Below are 16088 nucleotides of genomic sequence, written 5' to 3'. Positions count from 1 at the left end.
CTATAGAGGGAATTTCAGGACAGCCAAGGCTACATAGAAAAACCTTACCTTGAAAAACACACTCACAGAGGTCTGCAGTAGCAGCAGCTCACACTGCGATACCTAACCCTCTCCTGATGTTTTATTAATCCAGTTATAGGGTGCCCCCTAATCTCCTCAGTGCTTATGACCCACCTCTCAGCTTCCTTGTGTTGAGAATTATATTTCAGCATAGATTTTAGAGAAGACATACAAAGTATGGCTGTCAGAAGAAAGGAATAGAAGGAAAAGGTGAATTTTCCCTAACTCTCTACTATCTTGCTTGGTGATCTTTGGAGTAGAAGTATGTAGGAGAAATGGATCTACAGGGAGAAGGCACTTTCTACAATGGGAAGTTGAATGGCTCTGAAGTATCCTTGTTTCTGATAGAGTACCATCAGATATATGAAATACTACTGAGTATTGGAGGCCAGAATCCAGTGTGTGTGAATCAAAATTTCTGGCTTTAAACTTTTCTGGTCATTGCTTTGGCCACTGTAAAACTCATCCTATATTAAGAAAAAAAGGATATAAAAATAATGGGCCTAAGAGACCCAGTATGACTCTGATGCCAGTATATGAAGTATTGTGTGAAGAGTTGCTTTTTTGCCTCTTAATTTGTTTTGATTTCTTCTAGTTTTGGTTTTGAGGTCTCATTGTAGAGCCTTAGCTAGTCTGAAACTTATGTGCAGAATAAGCTGGCCTCAAACTTGAGGAGATCATCCTGCTTCTGCCTCCTGAGTGCTGAATAGACTCCTACACATAGCTAAAATCCCATTTCTGAGACAGAATGAAGATAGGTCGTTAAAAATCAACATTTGGTTAGACTTCTCTGAGGTTTGTAATGTGGCTGGGTTGAATAGTCTCAATTTTGGGATGCTTCTTTGAGAATTGGAAGTACTTGGTATATACAGACTACTTGCTTCTTTTGTCTTACACATTACTCAGCTTGCACGAGTGACTCTACTGCCTGATGACAGCCTGGTGAAGTACTTTTTACAAGTTGAATCTTACAAAGCTAATATTGACAGAAGTGTGAACACCTGTGTCTTCCCATTGTGTTCTCTTTCTCCCCTTCTTCTACCCTTATTCCCTCCTCTCTTGATTAGACATGTACATCCAAAAAGACTTATAATATAATCATGCTTATTATTCTTGATGATTTTTCTGTGAAATGCAATCCAGTTTTTATTCCTAATAAAGATGAAAATGAAAATGGTAGTGAGCTAAAAGTAGCTCATCTCAAGTAAGTAGCAGTGCAATATGCATGTGATTGATTCATTTCATGATTTTTCATAGCTCAGACAAACCAGTTTTATATTTTGAAACAAAACTGATAGTGTTTGAAATTTTCAAGAATGCAGAAAGTTTTATGTAACATTGCCAATCATTCATTAATTTATCTACCCCACACTATGCATGCATGCATACACACACACACACACACACACACACACACACACATACACTCACACATGTTGAATTCCTACACTGTGCCAAGCACTAATATATAGATATACAGCCATACATTCATTATACCTGGTGGATGAAACTGAAAAAGATGGTCAGATTATTAAAAGCTGTTTTAATACATATTTATCAGGTCTAGTTATTTTGTAGATCTTATGGATAACATATTGTGCTCTGATTCACACTTACTCTTAACAAAACTCAAATTGCTTCTTACAGACAAGCATGGAAGAGGAAAAAGAAACTGACTGAAATTGTCTTTCTTGATACAACAGGAACATTGTAAACAGGCATAAGGCAGAATATTCTGCTTTACCATGGTGGCTATTGTACTGCTTACTTCAAGCTACATGGCTTCCTTTCTAATAGGAACCACTTAGCTGGACCATTAAGGATAGTGGTTTTGGGTTCAAAGGCTCTGCTTTGAATCTGACCTGATCAGTCATAGCAACGGCCAAGATTTAGACAAATGTACTGTGAAGCCTTCTGAGCCCCAGCTGAGAGCAGCTTATTAAACAGCTGGTTCCAGACAAACCAGACTCCTAAGCTGCCATACAACCAGAGTCTAGAAAGAGAATGCATGGCCATTTCTCTTGTTGACTGTAAAATTAATTTTCTTGAATGTAAATCTAAACTACTATGAGCCAGAAATCAAGTTTATTCAATGACCTTTGTTATTTGTAATGTGGACATTGGGGGAAAGCCCCTGAATATGAATCATTAATAAAGAAAGACAGTTTAAACAGATAATTTGGTTTAAAAAAAAAAAAAAACACTTTCATACAGGCAACCAAACAGAAGCTAACACAACCTTCAGATCTAAATTCTGAAGACAGTGAGAGTGTCAACTTTTTCTGTTCACCTCCTTTTAATAAATGGATGGCCAGTTACTTAATAATTGCCTTCATTTTAAGTTCCTTTAATACAGCAAGTGGTCTAGAATTGATGCTTCTAACATAATAGTCATATTTTGTCACATTGCCTGTCACCTCTCAGTTGCACTATCCCAATTCCTTACTTTGTCACTACAGCTTTAAATCCCTACCACCCCCATTAAAGTGTCTACTTGTCTCCTAAAACTTTTACTTGTCTGCCGGGTTTGAAACAGTAATACTGTGTTCTCTAAATTTTCTGTTTTGTAAAACCTCTGCCTTTTGATTTGCTTTTTTTTCTACTGATGTAAACAATTTCTCTCATTCCTCTGGCAAACACACACAGTGTATTTTCAGTATATTTTCTTAAGGATGGTTGAGCATTTACTAATTACCATTAAAAGTATTGAGATAGGAAGTATATAATTGTATTTATTCAATACACATGTATGTCAGTGGCCAAGTTTTAAAGAATAAAAGATTCTGTCTATAACCAGATTACATGTTTAAGATCATAATCTACTTTGTATATATTACAACATTACTAGCATAATCTCTCATAAAATATATTTGTTAACTAGTAATATTGTTTGGATGTATGCAAATTTCTGAAACTAATATGTCTGTAAACCTAATAACTATTTTTCTGCTTCACTTTCCCACCTTGATCTTATATATAACTATGTCTTATATATTTTTATTGCTAGCTTATATACAACTAGATTTAAAGGCTTATTCATCTAGTGATAGAACATGAGAAACCCCAGAAATGATCTCAGAGTATTTACTCATTGTGATAAGAAAATATTCATAAAAATATCCAAGATTTTATACACCACACACACACACACACACACACACACACACACACACACACTTATTTGTAACCAACAAATCATGTAGACTGACTTGCTTCATCCCTGCAGTTACACTAAAATAAGCCTCATGAAAATAAAGCTTTAGTGTTTGATTATTTTGCTTAATAATAATAAAAAACTTATCAGGTTGGAGATACTATTGAGGCTATGCCTAGATCAAGGAGCCAGTTTGAAAGTCCATGGTGACCTAACACATGCATCAGAGGCATGCTGCTCTCTGCAATACTGTCAGTTTCAGGAAAGGTCCTATGTTCCAGACGCACACAGTGGAGGCTGGGATCTTGCTGTGGACTCTGAGGACTGTTACTCCATGTTTTTGTGGACTAGGTGCAGTGTCACTCTCTTGGATTGTTACTCATTTTTATTAAGATTCATTTATTTTATTTACATGAGTACATTGGAGCTGTCTTCAGACACACCAGAAAGGGCATCAGCCCCTATTATAGATGGTTGTAAGCCACCATGTGGTTGCTGGGGATTGAACTCAGGATCTTTGGAAGAGCAGTCAGTGCTCTAAACTGCTGAGTCATCTCTCCAGCCCAGATTATTACTCTTTAAAACCAAACCAAACCAAAAATCAGATACCTTTTGGAAACCCTGAATACAAAAACATGCTATAAAAGCTTTATAGTTTTTAGAGCTTGTTCATAGTATCCCAGTATACTAAAACAAACAAAATTTTGTGGCAAACAATTTTGACCATTTATTAGTTATAGACTACCTCCTTATTACTACTGTATGTATATAATTATCTGTCTGAAGCTGTGTGTTGTATTTTTCACTATTGTAGTTGTTAGCATAACTGCATATTATAATTACTGTGTTCTGCTTGTTGAGGTGCGTGCCTCTGTGTGAGTATGTGTGTCTGTCTGTGTCTGTGTATGTCTCTGTATGTATGTATGTGTGAATGTATGTAAATGTGTTAAGGTACGTGCATGTGTATGTGTGTGTATATGTATGTTTCTGTGTTGCATTTTATATCAGCTTGGCACAAATTATAGTTATTTAGAAGAAAGAAACCACAATTGAGAAAATACCTTCATAAAATTTCCTGTAGGCAAGTCTGTAGAGCTTTTTCTTGATTAGCTATTGACCTGAGATGGCCCAGTCCACTGTGTGCAGCGCCGTCACTGGACAGGTGGGCCTATTATCTGTAAGAAAAAAAGCAGGCATTGCAAGCTCTAGAGAGAAGCCTGCAAGAAGCCTTCTTCCGTGGCCTCTGCGTCAGCTGCTGCCTCTGGGATCTGCTGTAACCTGTAAGCCATTTCCTCTACATTGCCTTTGGTCATGGTGTTTAACTGAAGCTATAGAACAAACTATGCCATAGGACAAAGGGAAGCATATACTCCTTTACGTATAATATGCTCTGTAGCTTCTTGGAGGTCAGATATAAATTGACCTTGCTTTGCTTTGGTTTTATTTGGGGTTGTTTTGTTTTTTCATGGAAAAATAGTTCTTTAGTCAAAGAGCAATCATTTGACTCTTGGAGGTACTTAGACATAAAGGCCAGTGTTCCCCAAAGGTAACACTTTTACTTAGTAGAAATTAAATTTCTACTAACTCATAGAAAAATACTTTATTATTGAAAAAATATTTTGAACAGATATTGATTTGTTTCTGTTTTCTGAGGCAGTATCATATAAACTCAGGCTAGCCTTAAACTCAAAAACGTAGCTAAGGATGACCACAGATTCCTGATCTTCCTCTACACATTTCTAGATATCAATTAAATTTTAATTCCTACATTCTAGAGTAAAACTCATCATAAAAGGTGAAAACTCTGATGATTCCGACCTTTATAAAACAATTTAGAATTATATCCATGTTTTTAACACTTTTTAATTGCTGTGATGAGAAACTATGTCCAAGGCAACTTAAAAAGGAAAGCATTTGTTTGGGGATTACAGTTTCCAAGGTTTAAAGTTCATCATGGCAGGAAACATGGCAGCAGGCAGGTGTACATGGCAATAGAGCAATAACTAAGAGTTCACTTGAACCACAAGTACAGAGCAGAAAGCTAATGGGAAATGGCCTGAGCTTTTCTAACATCAAAAACCCAGTGACACACCTCCTCCATCAATGACTCACAATCCTTCCCAAAGAGTTCACCAACTCAAGACTTAAGTATTCAAACATATATGAACCTATAGGGCCATTCACATTTAACCATACAGCAGATCTGTCCAGTCCAACTGTCCCTGTATTCGTTTTATCATCTGGTCCCCTTGTCTTTGTGTTTAAGAATTTCTATGGTGATTAAAGTTGCCGCTGAGTATACATACAGTCCATACACGAAAAGAGAAAGTCACTTTTGCAATTTCTTGCTAAAGATATAATTTTGAAAACAAATTTCTGAGTATTCTTACCTCATTAGTCCATTTGTACATTTTTTTCAAGTAGAATATTTTTAAAGAGGGAAAGCCTTACAGGAGAACAGAGTATTAAGTGAAAAATTGCAGATATTCTTCAATGATGATAAAGGCTAATGTGGCCTTCACAGTACAGCTAAGGAGTGAAAAGATATTACTTTCATACTTCCACACAAGAAAGTAGAACCCTAGAAATCAGTATGACCATGAATACTCAAGGTTAAGTATGCTAAACAATGACAGGGCCAATGAAATAGTCTTGCTGTTATTTTCAATTTCAGTTATAGAAAGTTACAGCTCATTCAAGGCCTAATATCCATAATGTAGCCTGACAGCAGCAACATCACTCTACTGGTAAAAAAAGATTTCAGGGAAAAGCAGTGATAAATGTCTGCCTTGGATAGAAAATGACACAGAGTTGTCTAATTGCAACCAAAGGGTGTCATAGGAAACAGAAAATAGAAATCTTAGGCCTTAGTTATCATGCTTTCAAAATATTGATCATTTGCACTGTTTTATCTATTTTGTTTATCACCACAGGATTTGTCAACCTCAAAACAGAATAAATAATACTATAAATGATCTAAGAGGCAGGACTGGAGTTGTTTGATCAGAAGATAAATTAGTAAGAAAGAAGGCAAAAAAAGTGTGTTCAGTGTGAAAATGAAAGTACCAATCAGTACTGGTCTTATATTCAGAGGAAAGAACTGCAAAGAGCTTGAAGGACTTCCTGTCCTAGAATCTCAGCAATATTTCTATCATAAAGTAAGACAACAGGAAATGTGGGGGTTGGGGGAGAACTAATTCATTCTAAAAAGGTTACTTATTGCAAAAGGAACTGTCAAAAAGAATAGGACCAGATAAAATAATAGCACTCAGGGACCTTAAATTGATAGATATCAGGAACTTAAATTTCTTAGAATTTTTATGCCTTTGGAATTTTGAAAGCTAGAGTCATTAAGCCCATCGCATCCTAAAGTTGATTCTAGCAACTGTGAAGGCTAGATAAAAGATCCAATATGTTTTTTGAGACAAAGAACACTAGAAACATATAATAGTCTACATTTCTTGCTTTAGACATCTGTACAGCTATACTGTAATTAATGGTGATGTTTATATTAATAAGTGTGAAGAAGAATCCTTATTTACATACATGTCCAAGTTGTATTTAAGGTCTGGACAAAAGAACAAGTAGTTAAAAACACAAATGTGTTATCTTTTCATTGCTGTGATAAATATAACTGAGAACAACTTTTAAAAAGGAAAGACTATTTTCACCTATGGATTCAAAGGTTTAAGTTCATGGTCAATCTGAGTCTCAAGTGAAGGTAAACATGTTGCAGAAAGCAGCTTAAACTCATGGTTGCCACAAGGCCTGCAAGAGTAATAGGATGAGGGTGTGGCCAAAGTGCACACTTCAGAGATACACTCCTAGCACCCACTTCTGCCAACTAAGAGTCCCCTTCCACAACTCTCTCCCTTTCTAAATAGTCTGCCGAAATTGGAATCTACTAGTGGACTAAGTCAGAGCTAGCCCAATAGCCTTGGCTCTGGAAGTGCTCTCACTGACATATCCAGAGGTTTGCTTTACTAATCTGGGTATCTCTCATCTACCTAAGTTGACCATCAAGATTAACCAGCATGGGAAATGTTGATTATGAAGTTTGACCTGACATATTTACATCATTTCTACTTCAGCCCCATTAATATCTTCCACACTGTTTTGTAGAGAAAAGTTGAGCCTCAAAAGACTAGGGGGCTTTACCAGTTGGTTCCTTCTGTTTGTCTTGCATACCTGTAGCCTCTTTCTGACTTGATCTTTACTAACCAGTTTCTCATCCCTGAAAGTCTAGTAAAATATATGCTTTATCACATAATCCTTAGGGATAGATCTGCTTACAATTTTGAAATCCTAAAAAAAGCTCCTGTCAGGGATGGAAAAGCAGCTGAGAGATAGAGTATTCTCTGCTCTTTCCCAGGCCTGAGTTTGTTTCTCAGCACCACATTGGGTGTCTCACAACTGCCTGTAACTACAGTTCCAAGGGACCTAATGCTCTTTTCTGGCCATTGCAAATCCACTCACACAAATAAAAAGTTTTCTCAAAAAAAATCCTTCTTTTTCTCAGCAAATGTTAAGCAAAAACAGGAAAACTCAATATTTGTGCAATAACTTGTGTGGTATTTTCAAAGATGCCTTTCTTCTATCAGAAGTAAACAAATACATACATGAATATGAATTCATTCCACAGATTATAAAATGACTAGCATAAACACATATACTTTGCTGTGGCTATCTGTAATACTCTTTAAAAGAGGAAAGAGTATCATTGCTGTCTCGTCCCTTATTCCATCCCCACAGCGCAGGCATGTACCTAGTAAAAACCTCAGCACAGCCTCCTGCAGAGCACTAGACTGCTGCAAGCTGAGCACTTACCCTGCCCTTCCTGAGTCTCAAGTCACTGTTAAAGACTTGTCTTTTCATGCTGTGGCTCTTCCTCTTCAGAGCAAAATGGGAAAGATCTTCATTAGGGAGCTCTGAACACAAGAGTGAAGTGGAACAGATCATCAATCATTGCCTCAGAAATAAAGCCCAGTAAGAATTTTAGATACTAGAATCCTCACTAGTGTCTGTTGACTGTTTGGAGATTGAATATGGGAAGGATTCCCATGTGGAGCAGTCTCTGGATTGTCCTTCCTTCAGCCTTTGCTCCATAGTTTGTCTCTGCAACTCCTCCCATGGGTATTTTGTTCCCCCTTCTAAGAAGGATACTTCTAAAGTATCCACACTTTGGTCTTCCTTCTTCTTGTGGTTTGTGGATTGTATTTTGGGTATTCTGAGCTTCTGAGCTAGTATTCACTTATCGGTGAGTGCATACCATGTGTGTTCTTTTGTGATTGGGTTACTTCACTCAGGAGCCTGATATAGCTGTCTCCTGAGAAGCTCTGACAGTGCCCGACTAATACAGATGTAGAGGCTCACAGCCATCCATTGGACTGAGTACAGGGTCCCCAGTGAAGGAGCTAGAGAAAGGACCCAAGGAGCCGAAGGGTTTGCAGCCCCTAGCATGAACAACAATATGAAGTAACTAGTACCCTCAGAGACTCCAGGGACTAAACTACCAACCAAAGAGTACACATGGGGGGACTCAAGGCTCCAGCTGTATATGTAGCAGAGGATGGCCAAATCAGTCATCCATGGGAGGAGAGGCCCTTGGCCCTGTGAAGGTTCTATGCCCCGGTGTAGGGGAATGGCAGGGCCAGGATGGGGGAGAGGGTGGGTTGGTGAGTAGGGGGAGGGGGAAGGGAACAGGGTTTTTTGTTTTATTGTTTTTTGTTTTCTCCAGAGGGGAAACCAGGAAAGGAGATATCATTTGAAATGTTAATAAAGAAAATATCTAAAAAAAAATTTAGATGACTCCAAGTGAGGCTTGATGTATAAAACTTTGATCTAAAGCTTTGGAGTTTGGGATTGATTGGCTGTCACTGCTCTGTTCTCCCAAGACAGGTTGTACTTTTCCTTCTGGTGTGTTACGGACTTCCAGTGAGTGTGTACTAGGTGAGAGAATGAATGGCTGTTGTTTTTAAGTGTTCATGCTGTTTACAGTGGCCTATGAAGAGCAAAGCTAAGAACCAAAGGGTACAGAGGAAACTTCCCCTTCCTCGGCCTCCACTGTAGAGAAGGGCTGCTGGCTGGAGATGAGAGTCCTTAGCAGGGGGTCGTGTGTTTGTTGTTTAAATGCATGTTGCCTTTTAAATAGTAAAGATAGCTGTGGCCTCTGGCTTAACACAATATCACAAGCACAGTACCTAGTGTCAATGGCGGTTGAAATTTTGGTCCTTAAAATTTCAGGTGATCCTTAAAATGCTAGTTTCTGCAACTTCCCAGAATCGATATAGGTTCTTTTTGTAAAAAGGTATGTTTATTAACCAGTGCTTTGCAAGACTGAAGGACACTACAAGAGAAAAGATGAATGTTCAGCTTCAACTTGCTGCACCTTTCATTTTGAGAAATCACCTGCACCTACCAGTTCTAGCATATTATGACAATATTTTATTCTCTCTCAGTTTTATTTAAGCTATGTGAAGAAAATACTGCCCAAGGTTTCTCCAACAGTACTTTGATGTCTCAGTACTTGTTTTAAAATAATTTATATTCCACCTCTATATTAACCCGCACACCTCTTTTTAGCAATTTCTCACATCTCCGACGGCCCTCTTTTTCATGGATGGCATGAGATAGTGGAGGTCAGCAGTCCAGGTCAAGTGCACAGCTTGTGCATTATGTCTCCTTTGCTTTGCTGAAAGCCATTGAACACTCAAGAATAACATTTCTTTTTGACTCAACAATTCAAAGCTTTGCAAACAAACAAACAAAAACTTCTAAAAATTAAAATAATTTTATCAGGTGGAGGGAAAGAGCCAGTTCTCAGAGTTCCTTTAAACTACAAACATATAATTTGACCACACGTATCACACACACAATGATATTTGGACAGGTATTATGAGCTGCCTTTGCTTAGTTTGTTTCAAGTCTGTTTCTCTTAGGGAAGCCAAGATACTAAAATGAATGCCATATGTTCATTAGGAGTCCATCTTCTGAATATGTTAAACAGAGTAATGTTCTCCCTCCTAAAAATGTGTAGTAATTTAAGATGGAACTTTGGGTGCCTTACTGAAAAGGGTCATAAATTATCAAGTCTAAGGGAGAAAGTCAGGACTTACCATGAACTTGGACTTAGAATGATATATAACTAAAGTGATGGTAGCTAATATGTAATTACTGTTTTTTTACAGTGTAATTATAGTGATTATATTTTATTTTTTCTATTTTTCTTTGGAAAATACAATATAACAACTCTAAATATAGGCTCAATGAGAAGTCATGAAAATAAATTATCATTGTATTGAGAATTCGTCAATTAATACATATAAAGAATAACTAAAGAGTCTACGGCCATACCACCCTGAACGTGGCCGATCTCATCTGATCTCAGAAGCTAAGCAAAGTCGGGCCTGGTTAGTACTTGGATGGGAGACCACCTGGGAATACCAGGTGCTGTAGGCCTACAAAAAAAAAAAGAAAGAAAGAAAGAAAGAAAGAAAGAAAGAAAGAAAGAAAGAAAGAAAAGCTATAGAAGTAGTAATTCTTAAAAATACTACTTTTAAGGGAATGCAATGAAAAATGTGATATTTCTGTCAAAGTGAGAGATTATAGGTGAAAAACAAAAGCAGAGTTTGATAGTTAACTTGTCTTTAAGCCAGTTTATAGATGATATTTAGGTATCATAACATTTGAATTATAAAGTTAAATTTTTAAGTGATGAGAACTTTGTTTTAAGAAAATATATTTGCAAAGTATAGTTTTAAATTGTAAAGAATTTTAAAAAGAAGTACTATTATAATTTATTAGTTTTCAATCCTTACCCTACTTTTTGAGGAATATTTTGAAATGACTAGGAAACACTTGCACTAATACCTATAGTATGATGTGTAAGAAATAGCCATATTAAGGTCTTCTCATAAGTATTCTGGGCTACTTTAAGGGCAAGCCTTCATACAAATGATACCACAGTTTTTTTTTTTAATGAGAAAAGAAGTTATCATCCATTCTTGTGAGGTCAATTCTTGAAGTCAACTATATCATTTATCTTTATTTTCTTTAAGTTCTCAAGTCATATCTACATGTGCCCCAGGTCTGCCTGCTTCCCTCCTCTAAGTTCCCATCATTAACATTGTATACTATACCACTTACAGTTTCTTACTTGCCTTCTTAGGATTTCATTTAATATATTTAAATGTGAGGTTAAATATATTAAATTTGGGGATTTGACCATGGGTAGCCCAGTACTACCCTGAAAGACCAACTCACTGTTTAATCAATTAATCAGAGATAACTAAACCTCATTTAAAAGAAATCTACTTGTTATGTTTTTGTAAGTACCCAAAAGGTTAGTAATTTCATGGAAAGCATCATCTTTGGCTGTCACAGGAACCTGTTTGAGATAGGAACAATAATATGTCCACTCTCCTTTTTTAAAAAACCTTTTATTTATTTATATTGGCTTTGAGAAAAGTCATTGTGTTTTATGAATGTGTTTTTAACCATGAAAATTTTTGTATTGTATTGAAAACATGTCTAAAATACTGGATTATCTTTGTCAACTTATAAATGTATCAATTTCAGCTTGATGTTCTCAGCATTTAAAAAAGTTAATTTTCTGTTGAGGTCTTTGAACCACTTGGAGTTGAGTTTTGTGAAGGGTAATAAGTATGCATCTGTATGCATTCTTCTATACATGGACATGTGAAGCAATGCTATGGAAAGTTTTTCTAAGACTAGGGAAGAACTGGAAGAAGTCCTGAATCTATTTTTTTATCTGCTTCTGTTTAAGAAGCCAAAACTCCTGTGCTTCATAGGTGCTCTGCATTTGAGTTATACTGAAGTCTTTGCTGTTCATCAGATGTAATGGGTTAGTTCCTTACAGACAGGACTAAGGGGAGGGCATACAAACACTAATATTGAAACTTTGAAGTGGCACCAGAGCAAGTGGATTTTCTTTTTTGTTTAGTATTGGGGGTTTTAAAAAAGCCCTCCATGAGGTTATTGTGAACACCTTGCTTTGTGGTCACTTAAGATGGGAGTGGTGGTGGGCAATAGTCCACATGTCCCTGGGGTGGTGGTGGGCAGTAGTCCACATGTCCCTGGGGTGGTGGTGGGTAGTAGTCCACATGTCCCTGGGGTGGTGGTGGGTAGTAGACCACATGTCCCTGGGGTGGTAGTGGACAGCAGTAGACCACATGTCCCTGGGGTAGTAGTGGACAGTAGACCACATGTCCCTGGGGTGGTGGTGGGCAGTAGTCCAAATGTCCCTGGGGTGGTGGTGGGCAGTAGTCTACATGTCCCTGGCATTTGTTCAGAACATTGTGCATAATGTAATGCTCTTTCATAAGACCAATTTTATGACTTTAAAAATAAATTTAGTAAACCTAACAAAAAATTAATTTTCTGAAATCATGTGCAGACTTACATTAAAAAATAGGACAGCCCAGCAGTGGAGCAGAGGCCAGCAGATGTGTAAGTTCCAGGCTGGCCTTACCTATACAGTGAATTCAGGCTAGCCAGGGATCCACAGTGAGTCAGCCTGTCTGCCTTTCTCTAGTTATCATTCTTACTCTTCTTTCGTCCCTCCCTACTCCCCTCTCTTCCTCTTGCTTCTCTTTGTGTCTTTCTTTTTCTCCTTTCTCCCTTCCTCCCTTATCCCATTTGTCTCTGTCTCTCTGTCTCCCTCTCTTATACATGCACACACACAGATCTACATATATGTAGATACAATAATAGATATAACATGCTTTAGATCATTCATCAAGCTTTATAAGGATTCTTCAGTATGTATTTTTATATCTGTGCAGGCTTTAAAAATGAAAACAGGATTTCTTTGAAATAGACCCTTGTCTAAGTCATATTCATGAAGCTTTATTTACTTAGAGCTTTCTAAGATGTTTTTCAGCAGCAAATAAAATTTTACCAGATAAATGGAGGTTAGGGGTATGTATTCCCATGCTGGAGACAGTGGGAGGAGTATACATTGGGCACAGTCTAGGACATGTGGTAAACTAATATGTCCAGGACAGAGACTTTGAGTAGAACAGATTGACAATGGTAAAGTAATATAGAATCAGACACCAGCCGGCTCTGAGGAAGTCGTGACCATTCTCAAGGGTTTGAAGATTATCTAAAGGAACGTTAAGACTTTAAGGAGCAAGAGGTGCATATTTACATCCTTGAAATGTCCTCCAGAAGAAAGTGGAAATGCATTAGTGTGGACAAGACACACTTGAAGTGGAAAGAATACCAAGCAACAGGCTGTGCTTCCTCAGGCCCTTGGCCATTGATTTTGAAGTACAGAATTATTCATCTTTGCATATTTATTTAGTTAATTCCTCTTGCAGAAGATGTTTCTTGATAAATGAAACTGAGAATTCAAAGAACTATTAGACTTGATTCCTGTCCTCAAGACATTTAGAGTATATTTTAGAAGAAAAACAAAAACATAAAACATAATGTATAGTATGTAATGTTTTAATACTTTCCAGTGAATTTTTATGTTCAGTGCCTCTTTTGATCTTTAAAATACTGTGATCGCTCAGAGAATAACTGATGTTTTCTAAATGAAAGCTTGTACACAATTCATCAATATAATTCCAAACCAGCTGCTTGAAGTCATGGATATATATGGTCTTGCTACTACACTGTTAAAAAAATAAGATTATGAAGTAGTGTATATGATAAAAGTATGTGACACTGTATAAGACAAGATTACTCCTCAGACACTTGAACAGAGAAGAGCTATGTGGTAAATTTGGAAACTTGGTAGGTCTGTCTTGAGTGATAATTTCTTAATGGAGTAGGATGCCAACTCCAAGGTACTACTGTAAAGGAAGAAATATATGGAGGCAGACAGCAATGTGTGAGACTTAGTACATTCTGGTTCTTGTAGGAGAGCTTAAAAAAGATTTGGACTCATCCATGGAATCTATCTAATAGTAAAGAACATTAGTGTCAGTGCTTAAAGTGTATGGAATTTTCTAAGTAGGATGCAAGAAACAGAATTAGAACAAAAGAACTCTGTAGTATCACTTGCAATGAATGGCAGGATAGGATGTAAGGCCAGGTAGGGATGTTCTGATAGATCCATGGTTTCCCTCCTCCAGTGGCAAACATATGCCCTTGTTCTGTTTCTTCCTCAGATATCTTTTACGAGCCTTGATTTACCACCCTTGTCTCGCACCCCTATACTGTTTATGTCATCTTTATATTGTCTGTTAAATGAAATGTTTTTGTTGCTCTTTAATCACTATGCTTATGAAGCCTTGAAATCTTGAAGTCTTAGAAATGTTAAACTTGTAAATAAATAAAAAAAAAATTTTACAGTGCCATGTGTGGAGATTCATGCCCAAGGCCCCAACTAGGAGGGAGAGGCTGGAACCCTGCAAGGTAGAGGCCAGTCTGGGCTACATAGTGAGATGTAGCTTTACAGAACCAAAACAGACCAACAAGAAAAATAAAACACATTACTACTTTTCAGATCCTATAGAAGACTCTGCCATTGAATTTGTGATTTTCTTATTCTATTTACTTCTATTTACATTTGGTGAGGGTTACCCTTCATGGATTATGATGAATAAAATTTACTTCCAGAATGTGTGATTTGCTGAGATCCTAAAAGAAATTGCACAACAAGCAGATCAAAACAGACTATAAGAATCATAACCACTTGCGTATCCAACCTTCATCAGCATCTAAGATATCTGCATTTTTAATGCTTCTTTTCTTCCCACATGAATTACTTTGGCATTCCTATATGCATATATAGCATCCATCAGGATACCTTACAATTTAACCTGCCCCTCAAAGCTGTATGCTGTTTATTTCATTTGGCAATTCCTGTCACAGATGCTAGTCTTAGTCTAGGATTTGAATTAACTTTTTAAATAAAATATCAAATATTAACCTAGGCAGTCTCCTAACATTTTTTAACATGTTTTATTTCAAAACCTAGTCCAAAGTTATAAAATAAAAATTTTGAGTGATAAATTTCTTATTTTTCAAAGCATGTGAAACTACTAAATAAAATACTTAGAGGAGTGAGTATCTTAAATATTCTCATAGCATTAGCATGTAGCAATGACCTCATTATGTAGAGTGAGGTAAAGCAGCTTAGTGTCTTTGCACTAATGTGCTACATGTTCAGTCTCTCTGAGCTCAAGGTGGACATCCTCTAGTGAAAATGTTACATTTCATCCTGTTGGAAGGAAGTTTCGCAGTAACTGCCTTTAAGATGTTTGCAGCAGTACATTTACAAGTCACTGTCTGACTTATGAGTAGCAAGGGCAGAAAAGAAGCAGGCCTTATGAGAAATTTTTAAAACATTCCTTATACTCAATGAGTGTTGTGGTTTTGCAATTAGAGAAAATATACAGATTGGAGATTGAGGTAGGAATCGATTTAGCTACAGAATATGCTGTCATAAGGAATGCCATCTTCTTTGATCAACATATAATCCACCAGGTAATGTGTTTACTCTGCTTCTACAGTTGCACAGTCTGTAGCTTCCAGAACAAGGATGTGCTGGATTCACACTGCTGTGGTAGCAGAGAAGGCAGATTGTAAAACAGTAAACTAAGGAACACAAGTGTACAAACTAACAAACATAAACTATATTTAGTTACTTTTTAAAAAAGCATCCCCACTGAAGCTCTGACAGGGAGTGGGAAGTTGAAAATGCACCAATTCGATCCTCTCAGCTTCCAAGTGACAGAGGGGGTTCAGCGTCCTCCTCTGCCCCTTCCCTGCAAGTGGAGGGCCTACCTCCAGAGAGCGCATTAAGCCAGAGACCCAGGCAGGATCCGCTGTTTTCTCTCGGGTGAGTTTCTGAGACCTGAGCAGCCAGCCAGGAGCCACAGTCCCCACGACTCCCAGG

General features: G+C 37.3%; 1 protein-coding gene and 1 non-coding gene across 13 annotated transcripts in view; both read left to right on the top strand.

Moving 5' to 3' along the window:
• The window catches only part of Celf2 (CUGBP Elav-like family member 2), an 859338-nt gene that overhangs the window by 624259 nt on the left and 218991 nt on the right, over positions 1–16088 (top strand). The window lies entirely within an intron of this gene.
• LOC116082969 lies at positions 10554–10672 on the top strand. The gene has a single exon (XR_004115562.1). It is a non-coding gene; the product is annotated as a 5S ribosomal RNA (ribosomal RNA).

Source organism: Mastomys coucha, unplaced genomic scaffold, assembly GCF_008632895.1.
Source record: "Mastomys coucha isolate ucsf_1 unplaced genomic scaffold, UCSF_Mcou_1 pScaffold7, whole genome shotgun sequence".
Classification (NCBI taxonomy): Eukaryota; Metazoa; Chordata; class Mammalia; order Rodentia; family Muridae; genus Mastomys; species Mastomys coucha.
This window is presented reverse-complemented; position numbering and strand designations above follow the sequence as displayed.